The following is an 18,195-nucleotide window of genomic DNA, read 5'->3' on the forward strand; positions in this document are numbered from 1 at the left end:
TGCCATAGTACATTAGTTAGCCATCCAAGAACTACCAGCATTATTCTTGTTGGGAATTATATCCCAAAGCTAATCGTCAACCTGTTGATGGTTTAACTCATGTTTGTAATTATATATAAATTTTATTTAATAAAAATTATTTGATATTTTTATCATAAAGTATGTACATCTTCTTTTATGAACTTCTATATTATGATGAAGTCCTTAGAACTATTTTAAATTGATAATGAAGGATTTATCATTTAGTCCTTAAACTAGTTCGCAACCAAATGATATGCTATTAATAAGACGATAGCTATATCAAGTGTAAACTATTGTGTGCTATATGGGTTGATTATCCTCTTAACTAAGGAGTGTGGAGATACTGGTATCGCATGCAAGTGAGAAGTAGGAGTACATCTCACTAAACATGACCAACTACGGAGCACTCTGCTGTCAAGAGTAACTCGTGAAAAAAATAGATATAAGTATCCCTCCGATCTGAGATCACCACAGTGACTTGCAAGCAACTCATTGTGCTTTGGTGTTGGATTATCTAAATTTTTAATTCAGTGATGAAAAGATTCTGAACACAGTCAAGTATTTGTTAAGTCAGTGTGTGAGTCAAGAGAGGATTGACCCCTTCAGATTACATGAGTTGATGCATCAATGTATTTCAATTTAGTAAAATCTTGATCAGAATAATATATGTGATGGATTTGAAAGGTTGAAATACAATGTAATTGACTAATTCAAGGTTATTAGTTAAATCCTAGGTCATCTTGAGCATTAGGGTCAAAGAGATGAATTATATGATAATCATACACTAGTAGGTTCTTGAATATTGCTTTACAATCATTCGGCCTATCCGAATGTTGAGTCCCAATACTAGATAGTTATATCGATTAGTTCAAAAATTTATTCCTGTGCTACCGATTTAGGTTTGAACCTATGAGGTTACATTCAAAAAAGTTACTATCTAATCAAGTGGCTAATCAATGATTGAGAATCGTCAAAGGATATAATCATCAATTTGCTTGATGGTTAACCTTAAGCAAAAATTATAATGAATTAATTCATTAAGAGTTAGTAAATTATTAGAAGATTGATAAGCAATTAGATTGCTAATTAGCTCAATTTGATTGAGCAATATGGTTTGGATCAAGTCTGATTGAATTAGATTCAATTAGATTTGACCTGATTAGGTTATGAGATAACCTAATTACTAAGGGTGTATAAATTTTGATTTGATCAAAATTTAATCAAGTTTGGTACGTAATTGGATTGGGTTCAAGTTATCTAATTGGGTCTAACCTAATTTGATTAGGATGAAGACCTAAGTAGATAAAACCCTAGAGTCCAAACTAGATTGGACTCTTCCTAGCCGACCACCCTTATTCATGCCGATTAATTCTTCACCACAAATTATGAATTTGTGTGCAGCATATCTAAAGTTCTCATCCCTTCTCAATGCCAATTGGATGAGGATTAAGTTGGATTCAAATTTGATTTGAATTCAATTTACGATAAGGATAAAGCTTGGTTCGAATTTGATTCAAACTAACTATCCTTATCACATCCTATCTTATCCCCACACCAACCATAAAAGGAGCTGAATTTTGTGTGACAATTTTCAATCCTTTTTCATCGTGAGAATAGTTCTCAAAGTGGGAACATGAGTTTTGGGGTGGGCAACCTTCATAGGCATGTGAGATTAGAGGAGATCTTCCTCCTCTTGGGTGAGAGACCTAGAATCTATTCTAGAATTTTAGAAAGAAAGAAAAGAGAGAAGAGAGTTCTCATCATTGTCTTCTTCCATCACCACATCCTCCTCCATCTTCCATCTTTAGAACCCAAAGAGTCTGAGAGATCTGAAAAGAGGAGTAGATCAGCCATTCAGAAGATCTTCATGCAAGCTAGCATTCTCGGAGAGATTGATCAGTGCAGGGCTTTGAGTGAACTATCCGTAGAGGTCGGACATCCAGTGCAACTGCAAGCAACCAGCGAGACCTCAAGTCCTCATGATTTAGATACAGTGATCTACTATCCATGTTAAGATATTGAGTTCTAAACTCGATATTGATATAGATGTGATCTATATAGCAGATAAGATCTACTTGTGCATGTTTGATATGATCATACATGTATGTAGATTTTATTTTTGGATCATATACATGCATCATATCATATTATAGATTCTAGGATAGGATTTCAAATTTGATCTAAAAGTATGTTTATTAGATTAGATCATTTAATCTGATCTATTTCACATAAAATTTTTGAAATTGCATGCTAGAAACACTGTCGATTTTCCTTCAGTTGTATCATACCCCAGGTTCCTTATGACATCTATATATATGCATGTAGCATTAAAATTTGATTTTAATCACTGCATGAAATACTTATGATCTGATTTTGATTAGATCTAAATTTTTTCATATGTGATATGATTAGATTAGATGATCCTAGTAGCAGGTACTCCGATAGGATTTATCACCAGGCCATCCGGTCATAAGAACAAGAAGAATTTAAAGACCTCTCTTCTCATTTGATGGGATGTTCTTATAGTGTGTAGGGGTACCAAGTGACATATCCCATGAAGAAAAATACGAAAGAAAAAATTTATTTTTCTGTAAGATCCTAGATCTTGAAATCCTATATTTGTTGTATGTGATACAAAACATAAGTTGTATGAAAAGTAAAATCATCTAATCTTTTAATTAAAATTATTTTAATCATAAAAAATAAAATCTAAAATCATAAAATATTAAGATATGAAGTAAAATTTATTTATGATTGATTTTATTTCAGATTATGCAGAATTTTTATGTGCTAAAACTTTAAAAAATCTACTGGCATGCTAACTGAGCCGACTCAATTTTGAACTGAGTCGACTCAGTCCTCTGGTTTAGTTGATATAGTGCTAACTGACTGACCCAGTTACCTCAGATTGAAGTTATTATTCATTAATAGTGAGTCGACCAAGTTGCAGACTTAGTCGATCCACCGAAGTGAGCCGACTCTGTCTCGAGATGAACTGGCCCAGTTTCAAAACAAAAAATTTTTGCATAATATTATTGTAAAATATTTACAAAATTAAAATTATTTCAAACCTAATTTGAACCCATACACTTAATTAAGAATAAAGTTAAATGTCTCGATCTAGAATTGTAAATTAAGATCTAATAACATTTGCATAAAATATGGATCTTTGGGTTAGCTTGATCAGGTCCTCCTAATTAGATTAGACCTAGTGTTAGAATCAAAGAATCAAATAGACTAAATAGAGAAATTGATTAAATCTAACTAAAAATTGAATTAGATTAAATCAATTTTTTTTTAGAGCCAATACAATAGTTGTATTTGATCAAGTCTATATCTTTGATTAGACCTAAATGGACTTTGATTTTTAGCTCAGCGATCGAACCCAAATCTATAAACTGATCAAATTGAAACAAATTAACTAGTTGATGTCAAAGATAAGTTTGACAGTCTTGATCGATGGTCATTAATTAGAAGCTACTCATCTAGATTGAGTCTATGACGAGTTAATGGCATATCCCTCCCACTGATCTCACTAACTTGGCCAACATGGTGAATTATATTTTGATCAAATCGTTTAATGATTAGAGTTGATCCATGCTAACTAGAAAATCAGTATGACTGATTTAGGTGCCCCTAGTTTGACTTGTCTGTAGTCCTCTTCATGACTTGATAAAGTCAGTGGAAAGATTTGTGACTTGTCAGCTAGATCGGCTTATATCTAATCTTTGTTGATCTAACTTGGTGAAGTCAGTGAGTAAATTATAATTAGCTGGTCAGTCTTTTCTCTTCTCTTGAAATGTGTTAACTAAATCTTTTAAATTATTAAATCCCTAAAATAAAATAGTTATGATGATAACTAGATCATAGCCTCCTATTAAGTTGGATGATAATGGATCCATTAGTCTGATAATTATTGGAGCCCCAAAGGCCTGGTGCTTATCCATTAATTGAAATTATCATTCATAATATAATAACTCAATTGTGTCTCTCTGATGGGTGGTCAGGTTGGTCGACTAAAGTCGGACCTAATCATTCGTTAGTTAGATGTGCTGAATGTGGTCATGTTAATATTAGATCTAACCAGATCTTTTAGTAGAGGCCAAAACCTACTGATTAGGTTCTTGAGGTAAAATTAATTACTAAAAATTATTTAAAAAAATAATTGGTTAAGAAACTACCCATAGATGTACATGGATTGGCCGATCAAAGTCAGGCCTATGTGTAGTCTGTGTGAATTCTAGTATCCACTAAAGAATTAAGGTAATTTCTCTAATTGGAGGTAGAGATTATCAATTCGTTAAAATAGTAAAAAAATCTTTCGACTAAAATCCAAATCTATATACTAATTAGATTTTTTGATTTTTCTTTTATGTAGTTATGGCCACCACCATATCGCTAGGATCACTATTGGATAGTGATAAGTTGACAGAGTCTAATTTTGATAGCTGGTATCAAAAATTGAAGAATATCCTGGAGCATAAGTGGATCGTGTATGTGTTAACAAATCCAGCACCGAAGGAGCCTGTCCCAAATGCATGCAGTGTGGTACGAGACACTTATTAGAAGTGGCTCAACGATCGCACCATGGTGTGTTATATAATGCAGGTTGTGATGAATGACGAGTTCATTCACAAGTTCAAGGATGCTCAGCTGGAGATGTTACAAAGTGTTGAACGAATCCTTTGGTACTCCCGATGATGTTGACAGGCACAAGACCAATTGTGCTATTTTCAACACTCGAATGAGAGAGGGGGCATCGATCATCGATCATATGTTGTACATGATCAAACAAATTGAGCGCTTGAGCAAGCTCGGCTTTTCTTTGTATGAATAGTTTGGAAAAAATATGATACTGAATTTTCTACCAAAGTTCTATCTCTCCTTTCTCAGTCATTATCAAATGACAAAGCTTGTAGTCAACTATCACGATCTTTTGAGGTTGCTGCAAATTTTTGAGAAAAATCACTAGCTCCATAAGGAGACGGTGAACATAGTGGGAGGATCTTCTTTGGTGGAACATTATCCCTTTAAGAAAGAGAAGAAAAATAATAAAAATAAAAAGGTACAGCATGCTAGGGGTCAAATCAAGAAGTTCAAGTCTGATCAAAGTCAGACAGAGTGCTTTTACTATAAGAAGCAGGATCATTGGAAGAGGAACTATCCTTAATTCATAACTTTCTTCGATCCAAATAGATCGAATAAGAAAAAAAAGTAAGTGGTTGCTGGGCAAGATAATTATATGATAATACCTTACAACTTTTCTATTTGTTATACAATGACCTGGGTATTAGATACCAATAGTCCTATTAATATTTATAATTCATTATAGGGACTACAGGTCAGTTAAAGATTTAAGGACAGTGAGAGATTTTTGAATATTGGAGATGGAAGATCGATTCTAGTTCTGGCTTTAGAAATTATCAAGCTTATATTCAATTCTTATGTCGTTGTTCTTAGTAATTGTTACTTTTATCCTTCATTTTAATTGAATGTAATTTCTCTAGGCCTTTTGGTCAAGAATAATTATGAAATTTTAATAAAAAAAAAATTTTGTGATACCATTTTGAATGATGTTACTGTGATGAATAGATAATTGAATAATGGCATCTACATTGTATCACGGCCTAGTATAATGTACACATCAAATAAATATCCTAGGATAGATGATGTCTCGGATGCCTACCTTTTGCATTGTAGGCTAAGTCATATTAACAAGAATAGGATGAACAGGTTGACTCAAGAAAAAATCTTCGAAGTCAATGATTATGAATCATTACCAACCTGTGAGTCTTATCTTTTTGGAAAGATAACTAAGTCACCATTTTCTGAAAAAGGTAAACGAGCCAGTGATGTTCCAACTCTAATACATACAGATATATACAGATCAATGAATACAAGTGCCAGAGGTGGATATCACTACTTCATTATGTTTATAGATGATCTATCGAGGTATGGGTATGTCTACTTGATGAAATACAAGTCTAAATTATTTGAAATATTCAAATTATTCCATAATGAGGTAAAGAAATAAACTGAGAAGAGTATTAAAACTCTTCGATCTGATTGAGAGGATAAATATCTCTCAAGTGAGTTTTTAAAGAAAAAAATTAAATTCAGGATCGGATCGCCAAGGAGCATCTAAAAATTTTTCTATAATAAACTAACAAAGATTTTATCTTTTACCTGATACGCAGTGGAATAGAGATCAAATCCAAAAAGATTTCTTGAATCCAAAGCCTCGCAAAGGTTTGAATGTATAAATCTTCTACTTCGCGTGCACGTCAAGCTTTGCAAAAAAGTAGGATAAAGCTTCAGATCCTCATTCCTTCTCAAGGCAAAAAGGGAGGGAGGATAAAGAGCTTTGGTGTGACGCCTCACACCTGAAAGTGGGATTCTAGGGTCTCTTCACACCAAGAGGGGTTGGATGCCCAAAACAAGCACACCAAGGAGAAGGATCGATTCCTTCTCTAGGATGCCTCCTCTCTCTCTATTTCTCATCTTAGTATATAATCTAATTGTTATACTTTGATGGTTAGAGGTCCTTCCTATTTATAGATGATTCTCCATGACCCAATAGACTAGGAGTCCTAATTCAAATCAACTTTGAATTAATTCATTCCTTATCTAAGGAGTCCTATTTGAGATAGGATAGGCACCTAACTAGGAGCCCCCATGCACCCACGCCTACACCCAAGAGTGGGGTGGCAAAACCAGCACCTCACCCTTCTTTGATCAGCCATGAGGAGAGAGAGTCCCAGTAAAAGTAGATTCTAAGGATCCAATCCAAATATGGATCAATTCAAATCAAATTCGAACCTGATTCGAATCAATTTTGAATAAATTATCAATTCCAAACTGTTTAGGACTTAGGATCAAGTCTAATTAAATCAGATCTAATCTAAAATTAATTAGTACTTAAATTCAATCTCTCATAGACTCCTTAGATCATAGATCAAATCTTGTTCATCCTCAGAATTGAATCTGAATCTCATGTCTAGTGCTAGCTAGACATAATCAACTGTTTCATCCCGTATAATCCATAACTTAATTCTTAATCAAGTCAATTTATTTATTTAATCCTATATGATCCATAACTTAATTCTCAATCAAGTCAATCCTTTCCTATGTTGCTTGACTTTGTGCGTGACTCCATAGGTTCGAACACTAAGTCGGTAGCACAAAAACTACTTCCTGTACTATATTAATCGAAGTTATCATCTAGCAATAATTTTTGATATTTGGATAGATCAAATATTTGTAAGATAATATTCAACAACCTATGCATATAGTTACTGCATAATTCATTCCTTTGATCCTAATGCCCTAAGATGATCTAGGGTTAAACTGTCAACTCTGAAAGAATCATTCACATTGTATTCTAACTTTTCAAATCTATCACATGGGTTATTCTGATCAAAATTTTACTAAATTAAAATACAGTGTTGCATTAGATTCTATAATCTGGAGGGGTCCATCCCATCTTGATCCATGCATAGACATTGTAATTACTTGATTGTACCTAGTAACTTTCTACCACGGTAGTAGAAATGCAGATGGTATGGCATCAAAGCATAATAAGTTGTTTGTAAGTCACTATAGTGATCTCAGATCTAAGGGATACTTATACCCATATCCATCGTGAGCTACTCTCGACAGCAGAGTGCTCAGCAAGTGAGTCACTTATTCAGTGACGATGTCCTTCTATATCTTACCTGTATGTCATATTAGTGTCTCCACACTCCTTGATTAAGAGGATAACCAATCTATATGGCACACGACAACCTTCACTCGATAAACATCATCATCCTTTAATGACATATCATTTAGTCACGAATATATTTAAGAACTATTCGATAAATCCTCCTTTATCGATTATATTATAGTTCTAAGAACTTCATCACAACATAAGAGTTCTAGCAAGAAAGATGTAACTTTATGATAAAAAATATCAAAATAATTTTTATTTATTAATAAATAATTTATATATATATTATAAAATGAGCATAATCATCCAAATGATTGGCTTTAGAATATATTTCCTAACAACTCTCACTTGAACTAAAGTGAATCGAGGTAGTATCTTATACCCATCTTCCACTTGTGATCATCGAATTTTTTGATCCTGAGAGCTTTAGTGAAGGGGTTGGCTATGTTCTTCTTTCTATCGATCTTCTGAAGCTCGACGTCACCTCAATTCATGGTCTCATGTACAAGATGATAGCGATGCAAAATATACTTGGTACGTTAGTGTGACTTTGGTTCTTTCGCTTGAGCTATGGCTCTAGTACTGTCGCAATATAGCAGAATAAGACCATCAACTGTGGATGTCACTCCAAGCTCGATGATGAACTTTCGCAACCACACTACCTCCTTTGCAGCATCAAATGCAGCAATATATTCTGCTTCACATATAGAATTGACCATAGTATGTTGCTTGAAACTCTTCCAGTATATTGCTCCTCCATGTTAGAAAATCGCTACTGTTGGGTGCAAAATACCCCCTCAGCCGAAGTTCGCACTAGGAGTGACCCTCCGGGGATTCTGCCAACTTTCGACCTTCGACAACATCTTTTCGAACCTCTCTGGTGGCCGAGCCTCCGCAACACTCCCAAGTTTCGCCGACGGATAAGCCCCCACCAGCATCGACCAGATTCTTCACGACGGACGGACTCCACCCAAGTTTCCACGATGATCGACCACCTTCTAGACTTCGTCCGGACTCCTACGGGAGTCGGACTTCATCCCTGACTTCAACTGCAGGTGGGCTTCATCCAGACTCCTACGGGAGCAGGACTTCATCCCCAACTTTGACTGCAGGTAGGCTTCATCCGGACTCCTATGGGAGCTGGACTTCATCCCCAACTTCGACTGCAGTTAGACTTCATCCGGACTCCTACGGGAGCTAGACTTCGTCCCCAACTTCAACTGCAGATGGACTTCATCCGGACTCCTATGGGAGCCAGACTTCGCCCCCAACTTCAATTGTAGATGGACTTCATCCGGACTCCTACGGGAGCCAGACTTCGCCTCCGACTTCGACTACAGGTAGACTTCATCCGGACTCCTACGGGAGCCGGACTTTGTCCCCGACTTCAACTGAAGGAAGACTTCATCCGGACTCCTATGGGAGCTGGACTTTGTCCCCGACTTCAACTGAAGGAAGACTTCATCCGGACTCCCACGGGAGCCAGACTTTGTCCCCAACTTCAACTGCAGGTAAACTTCATCCGGACTCCTATGGGAGCCAAATTTCGTCCCTGACTCCGGCTGCAGGTAGACCTCACCCCGAACTCTTACGACGAGTAATCCTCGCCTGCCGCCTTAGCGCCCAAGGCACCCAACAGGATCTGTAGCATCCGAGCTCCTTTCAAATGGACAGCTACCTCCCTCCGCCAGGCACCTTAACCGAACTTCGGCCGACAGGCCTGGACCCCTGGCAGGCCACAGTAACGGCCATGACTCTGCTCCACTTCCTGCGATGGATCCCACGTGGCTCCATCACTCCCTGACAGGCCACAATAATGGCCACTACTCTACGCCACTTCCTGCGACGGATACCGCGTGGCCCCTCCACCCTCTGGCGAGTCACGACAACGGACGCCACTCCACTCTCCATGACAGACTCCACGTGGCGAGCCATGGTGACAGCCATGACTCCACCCCATTACTCTTCACAATAAACTCCTCCTGACCCCGAGCGGCCCACGACTAGGCGGTTACAAATGTCGCTGTCGGTCTGTTGCCCCCTCCGCCTATAAAAGGGGGACCTCAGATACGTTATTCTCTAAGCTCTAATTTCTATCCCAAAAAACTCTGCTAAAATTTTCATTCGAGCACTTCATTCTTATTGAGGCAGAAAACTGACTTGGACATCGGAGGGTCTTGCCGGAGCAACCCCAACTCCGGTTTAGACTTCTTTTGCAGGTCCCGACGGCGACCGCGACTCCCTCGACTCCAACTTCTCCGACGCAGGTGGATTTTTGCACCAACAGGATTGACGCTAGAGGAAGGATCCTGTGTCTTCGCAGTACCCTTGTTCTTAAAGGAGCACTCAATGGGACCGCCTCCGATCATCTTTTCTGACGACCTCTCCTCCTTCCCCCACTAGATCTTCGTCCGATGCCTTCTCGCAAAGCATCCACACAACGATCCGCGGCCAGATCCCAGGCTCCGGCCTTACCTCCAGTTTCCCAGCCTTCTCCTCCTCCTCCGGCAATGGCCGTCGGCGTGGGACGGCCAGACGATCGGCTTCCGACGGATTTTGCCAACACCATCTTGGGAGAATCCCGACAGGGAGCAACCAGCATATTGGCCGTACCTCCCAAGCGATAAAAGATTGAGGAGTCCATAACCTTCACTGAAGAAGATGCTCAGGGAGTCCAATTTTTTCGTAACGACGCAGTTGTAGTTTCTTTGAATATAGTCAATTACGATGTCCGCCACATTCTTGTCGATAATGAAAGTTCGGCCGACATTCTGTTCTACGATGCCTTCTTAAAAATATCCATCCTTGACAGCCATTTGGGATCGATTAACTCCCCTCTGGTAGGGTTCACCGATGATGCTATCCCGGTGGAAGGGGTAATAGCTTTGACTGTAGCTGCGGGTCGATATCCGAGATAATCCAGGGCTCTGGTGAATTTTCTGATGGTGAAGGCACCGTCAGCCTACAATGCAATCCTCGGCCGACCTGGCCTCAATGCTCTCCGGGCCGTTGTGTCAACCTACCATTTGAAATTGAAATTTCCTACCAGCCAGGGGGTCAGAGAAGTCAGGGGAGACCAAGCCCTGGCCAAACACTGCTACAACATAGCCTTGCAAAGAAGTGACCAATCCGACCTCTGTCCAGTTGATGGGCTGGACGCCCGTGATGACCTCACTGAGGAGAGGGGCGGCCCAATCGAAGACCTGATTTCGATCCCTTTGAACGATGGAAATGCGGAGCATGTGGTACAGATCGGCTCCAACCTGAGGGAAGAGGTGCGGATGCATCTCATTGATTTTCTACGAAAGAATGCAGACATTTTCGCTTGGGTTCCAGCAGACATGCCGGAGATTGACACAGAAGTCATGGAACACCGTCTGGCCGTCGATCCAAAGCATCGACCGACGAAAGAAAAGGTCCGAGGTCATGCACCGGAGAGACAGAAAGCGATAGCCGAAGAAGTGAACAAACTCCTGAAAGTCGGGTTCATTAGAGAAATCAGTTATCCTGATTGGATTTTCAACATCATCCTAGTCAAAAAGGCAAATGGCAAGTGGAGGATGTGTATAGACTTCAAAAAGTTGAATAAAGCCTGCCCAAAGGATAGCTACCCCCTACCTAGAATCGATCAACTGGTGGATGCAACCTCGGGCCATGAGCTCCTCACCTTTATGGATGCATTCTCCGACTATAATCAAATCAGGATGGAGCCAGAAGATGAAGAAAAGACTGCTTTCATTACTACTGTTACAGGGTCATACCTTTTGGCCTTAAAAATGCAGGTGCGACCTATCAGCGACTGGTGAACAAAATCTTCAAGGAGCAGATCGGCCGCAACATGGAGGTCTATGTGGACGACATGCTCATGAAAAGTATATCTTCCATGAACCACGTCACCGACCTCGAGGAGACCTTCGGCATCCTCCGAAAATATAAGATGAAGCTGAATCCGACTAAATGTGCTTTCGGAGTGACCTCGGGGAAGTTTTTGGGCTTCATGGTATCGGGGTGCGGGATTGAAGCCAATCCAGAGAAAATTCACGCCATCTAGGAGATGGCCACCCCAAAGTCGATAAAAGAGGTTCAACACCTTACAGGGAGGGTAGCAGTCCTGAATCACTTCATCGTGAAGTCGGCTGAACGGTGCTTATCCTTCTTCCAAACCCTCAAGCGGCCGAAGAACTTCTATTGGACCCCTGAGTGCCAACAGGCATTCGAAGAGTTAAGGAGCTACCTCGGCTCGCCTCCGTTGTTGGCGAAGCCCGATCCTGGAGAAGAGCTATTTTTATACCTGGCGGTCTCCCCTATGGCTCTCGCAGCAGTCCTTGTCAAGGAAGAAGCAAAGATTCAGCGGCCGATCTACTACATCAGTTGCGCGTTGAGAGATGCCAAAATCAGGTATACTAAATTAGAGAAACTAACTTACGCCCTGTTGATTACAGTCCGGAGGCTCCGATCCTACTTTCAAGGGCACACCGTAACGTTACTCACCGACCAGCCGATCAAGGTGATTCTGTACCGGGCAGATGCCTCCGGGAGGATGGCAAAATGGGCGATCGAGCTCACAGAATTCGACATCAACTATCGACCTAGACCGGCGGTAAAAGCCCAGATATTGGCAAATTTTATAGTAGAGTGCACTATCTCGGAGGAGGCCGAACTTGAACAGGGTGAAATTGATGACCTTGAGCCCCGACCGAACTCCCCTGAAGGAGAAGCCGCCCCCCTAGTTGTTTTTGGGCCCTCTACGTGGATGGGTCTTCCAACATGTCGGGCACAGATGCGGGCCTGATCTTGATCAGTCCGGAGGGAATCATCGTAGAGTACGCTCTGCACTTCGAGTTTCTCGCAACAAACAATGGAGCGGAATATGAAGTCCTGATCGCAGGGTTGAGGATCACCAAAGATTGCGAGTAGACCGGCTCCAAGTTCACAGCGACTCCCAACTGGTAGTGGGACAAGTCAGCAGAAGCTACGAAGCACGGGAGGATAGCATGGCTAGATATCTTGAAAAGGTAAAGGAGCTCGTCCCTGCCTTTAGTAGCTTCGACATCAGGCAGATTCCAAGGACAGAAAATATCAGGGCCGATCTTCTCTCCAAGCTGGCTGCGCTGGCTCCGGCTGAATTGCCCAAGAGTATTCTCTTTGAAGTTCTGAAGTGCCCAAGTATGGAAGAATTGCGGCCTGTGATGGAAGTGGACCATGAGCCCAGTTGGATCGACCTGCTGGTGGCATATCTCAGAGATGGGGTTCTCCCTCATGATGCAAAAGAAGCTCGAAAGCTCAGAAATCAAGCCTCCCCATACATCCTTTATGAAGACAGGTTGTACAAGAGATCATACTCTCTGCCCCTTTTAAAATGTCTCCGACCTTCGGAAGCTGACTACGCCTTGTGGGAGGTGCATGAATGAATCTGCGGAAGCCATCTGGGGGCTAGATCCTTATCCCACAAGTTGCTCCACCAAGGATATTACTGACCGACAATGCATCGTGACTCGATTGAATACGTCAGAAAGTGCGACTGATATCAGAGATATGCCAACATTCAGAGACAGCCCGCCATCAAGCTTACACCCTTGAGTGCCCCATGGCCGTTTGCGCAATGGGGGATGGATATCCTTGGACCCTTTCCCGTGGCGTCGGGGCAGAGGAAGTTCCTCTTGGTAGCGATTGACTATTTCACCAAGTGGGTCGAAGCCGAATCGCTGGCAAAAATCACAGAAGCTAAAGTGCAAAACTTTGTCTAGAAGTCAATCGTTTGCAAGTTCGGGCTATCGAGAACCCTAATTACTGATAACGGGCGGCAATTCGCGGGAGCGAGATTCACCGAATTCTGTGAAGACCTAAACATCTCCCACAACTTCACATCAGTAGCCCATCCTCAGGCGAACGGCGAAGCTGAAGTGACCAACAGAACCCTGCTGCAAGGGATCAAGACAAGGCTCAAAAAGGCGAAGGGAACTTGGGCAGATGAACTTTATCATGTGTTGCGGGCATACCGAACTACCCAAAGACTGCCCATGGGGGAGACCCCCTTCGCTCTATCCTTCGGAATGGAGGCTGTTATCCCAATTGAGCTTAAACTCCTGTCGGCACGAGTCGTGGCATTCAACGAACATCACAATTCGCAAGGTTTTAAAGCCAACCTCAACTTCCTAGAAGAAAAGCGGGAGGTAGCTCAAGTTCGGATGGCAGCCTACAGACAGAAAGTCACCCGCTATTACAATTTTTGGGTCAAGAATAAAATCTTTAAAGTAGGAGATCTAGTGCTTCGACGAGCTGCTGTCTCGCAACCTCAGGATCGAGGGAAGCTCGCCCCAAATTAGGAAGGCCCATACGAAGTCAAAGAAGTAGTCCGGCCCAGAACTTATTACCTCAAGGAGCTCGGAGGAGCAGACCTCCCGCAGCCATGGAGCTCGAAAAACTTATGAATGTATTACCGATAACTTTGTTTTAAATAAAAATTTCACATCCACATGTCTTCTCTCTTGGCGTAGGCCTATATCGACAGGACAGTCAAAACAAATCATGTCGGGAGCAGGAGGAGAACTTCGTCTCGACAAAATTGAAGGCTCGGTTCTCCTTAGACCGGATGAGGGGAGAGGCCAAGCAGCGCCCATATGCGCCCCCATAGCCATGTTAGGGACAGGAGGAGAACCTTGCCCTAACATGAGCAAGGTCGAAGGCCCGGTTCTCCTTAGACCGGATGGGGGGAGAGGCCAAGCAGCGCCCATATGCGCCCCCACAGCCATGTTAGGGATAGGAGGAAAACCTCGCCCTAACATGAGCAAGGTCGAAGGCCCGGTTACCCTTAGACCGGATGGGGGGAGAGGCCCTGCATTGCCACACATGCCCCCACAGCCCTGTTAGGGACAGGAGGAGAACCTCGCCCTAACTTGAGCAAGGTCGAAGGCCCGGTTACCCTTAGATCGGATGGGGAGAGAGGCCCTGCAATGCCCACATGTGCCCCCACAGCCCTGTTAGGGACAGGAGGAGAACCTCGCCCTAACTTGAGCAAAGTCGAAGGCCCGGTTACCCTTAGACCGGATGGGGGGAGAGGCCCTGCAATGCCCATATGTGCCCCCACAGCCCTGTTAGGGACAGGAGGAGAACCTCGCCCTAACTTGAGCAAAGTTGAAGACCCGGTTACCCTTAGACCGGATGGGGGGAGAGGCCCTGCAATGCTCGTATGTGCCCCCACAGCCCTGTTAGGGACAGGAGGAGAACCTCACCCTAACTTGAGCAAGGTCGAAGGTCCGGTTACACTTAGACCGGATGGGGGGAGAGGCCCCACAATGCCCATATGTGCCCCCATAGCCCTGTTAGCGACAAGAGGAGGACCTCATCCTAACCTGAGCTAAAATCGATTACGTCAGAAATAGGAGAAGAACCCCGTCCTGACGCCAATTGAGATCTGGTCATTTAAGATCAGATAAGAAGAAGGGAACCTTACCGGCAACCCCTTCGCGCTCCCGCGACCTCACCAAGAGCGGAGGGAAAACCCTCACTCAGAAAAAAGAAAAAAGAAAAAGGAGAGGGGAGTTAAAAAGGAAAGCGACGAACTGCATCAGCGATGAATGAAAAATGAATCGCATCGAAGATGCGAGGAACCTCGTCTCAGCGAGGATTGGAGTTCTTATCAAAATCCCCGGCCTTCAAGAAAGCTCTCAACACAGACCAGAGATAAGACGGCTTCTTCGGGGTGACAAGAAGCTCGAACCTTCGAGCTCGAACTCTGAAAGGGGGCGTCAAACCCGAGCGGCCCCGGATAAATCTGCGGCCATGGATGAAAGGATGGGTCAATGCGACGGCAATCGGATACCTCCGAACGGCATCGATTTTGAGCAAGGTGAAAGCCGAAAAAAGCTCGGCAAGCGATAATTCAACACATGAGTAAAAGAGGTAGCAAAAAATTTCCTTCTCATGTTATTTATTAAATGTGCATTACAGAGCCATCAAGGCTGAAGAAGGATGAATGGAAAAGCGAGCCGACGCGAAAATGACCAGTAACCTCTGGACGACGTCAAAAAAAAAAAAAAAAAGAGAAAAAAGAAGGGAACACAACAATAACGATGGTGAATGGAAGAAGTTCGGCTGGCGGCAATTCCATGCAAAGTGCGAACGAAGTAACAAAATCTCCTTCTCATTCTTGATTAACAAGGTGTACGTTACAAGGCCCTGGGGGCCGAGGAAAAAGAACATTACTACAAGACTCGAAAGGAACACGTTGGGGACCACTCCAAGCTCTCGACTCCTCCCTCCGGCTCCATCCTTTTTAGCAGTATTTTTCAGTGCGTGTGATAAACCCCTCTGCTCTCGCCCCCCGCCTCGTTCCGCTCCATTGTCGAAGCCCCAACCCTAGGGGGAAAAGGGGGGATAGAATTCAAAGGACAGCGACGGCAGCGACGACGATGACCTGCATCAAGAAGAACCGGAGGCACCCCAGAGGCCGCGATGGCGCCGGAAGCGTGCACCACCACCGTGTGCTCCACGATAACCACCGTCCTAGGTACTTCGGCAAGGTCGGCATGTGCTACTTCCACCATCTCCGCAATAAGTTCTACTGCCCCACCATCGGTGCTGACCGCTTCTGGTCCCTCGGCCCCGACGACATGAAGAATCCCGTCACAGCTTGTGACGACAACTCTACCCCCTTGACCGGTGTCACCCCGTTCAACTACTCCAAAATTCTTGGATGGAATGCGCTCACCGGTTGTTTCCGTTATTAAATCCCTGTTGTTGAAGAAATTCTCTCTCGAGCCCCCTTTGAGGTGGTGGGAACCCTCAGTGACAGTTCGACAGTCAGAGAATTCGCAGGCCGCTGTTTTCCTCCTCATACTCCTCTTGGTCCGTGGCATCCTCTTGAGGTTGGCCTCCGGGGCAGAAGCCCCAACGGGAGAACCCCTCGAAGAGGCTCGAAAGACTGAATGCGGCTGGGAGCCGATGGGGATGGCGAAGACTAGTGCGAAGAGTGCTTGGAGTCAAAAAGGGCACCGATGGGGTGGCTAAACTCTCAGGCAGAAGAAGGGCACCAACTCTCAGGCGAAGTGAAGCCCCTGGAAAGAAGGAGGGGGCTTAAATAAGCGACGGGGCCTGGCGCAGTTATGGTGGCAGATATCCCTAAGTCCACCAGTGCCCGCCACGTGTCCCACTCACCGTGGCGTAGGGCTGACCGCTGGCGGGACCATTATGGTGTGGTGCTTGGGACTACGCTCTGGTGGGAATTCCAAAAGGACCCTTCGGATCATCCCGGTTGGAAAAAGGCTTCGGCACGCACGCATTAAATGCCAAAATATCTGAAGGCGATCGTGTACAGGATTCAAGGGGACAACTTCGGTTGTGAAATTTCTTTGTACTTCCTCCATTCGAAACTTGAACTCGAAAGTAGGGGGACTGGTGTTGGGTGCAAAATACCCCCTCAGCCGAAGTTCATGCTAGGAGTGACCCTCCGGGGATTCTGCCAACTTCCGACCTTCGGCGACATCTTGCCGAACCTCTCTGGTGGCCGAGCCTCCGCAACACTCCCAAGTTTCACCGACGGATAAGCCCCCACCAGCGTCGACCGGATTCATCACGATGGATGGACTCCATCCAAGTTTCCACGATGATCGACCACCTTCTAGACTTCGTCCAGACTCCTACAGGAGCCAAACTTCATCCCCGACTTTAACTGCAGGTGGGCTTCATCCGGACTCCTACGGAAGCCGGACTTCGTCCCCAACTTCGACTGCAGGTAGGCTTCATCCGGACTCCTACGGGAGCCGGACTTCGTCCCCAATTTTGACTATTGGTAGACTTCATCCGGACTCCTACGAGAGCCGGACTTCATCCCCAACTTCAACTGCAGATGGACTTCATCCGGACTCCTACGGGAGCCGGACTTCGCCCCCGACTTCGACTACAGGTAGACTTCATCCGGACTCCTACGGAAGCCGGACTTTGTCCCCGACTTCAACTGAAAGAAGACTTCATCCGGACTCCTACAGGAGCCAGACTTTGTCCCCGACTTCAACTGAAGGAAGACTTCATCCGGACTCCCATGGGAGTCGGACTTTGTCTCCGACTTCAACTGCAGGTAGACTTCATCCGGACTCCTACGGGAGCCGAATTTCATCCTCGACTCCGACTGCAGGTAGACCTCACCCCGAACTCTTACGACGAGTAATCCTCACCTGTCGCCTTAGCACCCAAGGCACCCAACAGGATCTGTAGCATCCAAGCTCCTTTCAGATGGACAGCTACCTCCCTCCGCCAGGCACCTCAACCGAACTTCGGCCGACAGGCCTGGACCCCTGGCAGGCCACAGTAACGGCCACGACTCTGCTCCACTTCCTGCGACAAATCCCACGCGGCTCCATCACTCCCTGGCAGGCCACGATAATGGCCACTACTCTGCGCCACTTCCTGCGATGGATACCGCGCGGCCCCTCCATCCTCTGGCGAGTCATGACAACGGACGTCGCTCC

The sequence above is a fragment of the Elaeis guineensis genome, chromosome 1, assembly GCF_000442705.2.
Source record: "Elaeis guineensis isolate ETL-2024a chromosome 1, EG11, whole genome shotgun sequence".
NCBI lineage: Eukaryota > Viridiplantae > Streptophyta > Magnoliopsida > Arecales > Arecaceae > Elaeis > Elaeis guineensis.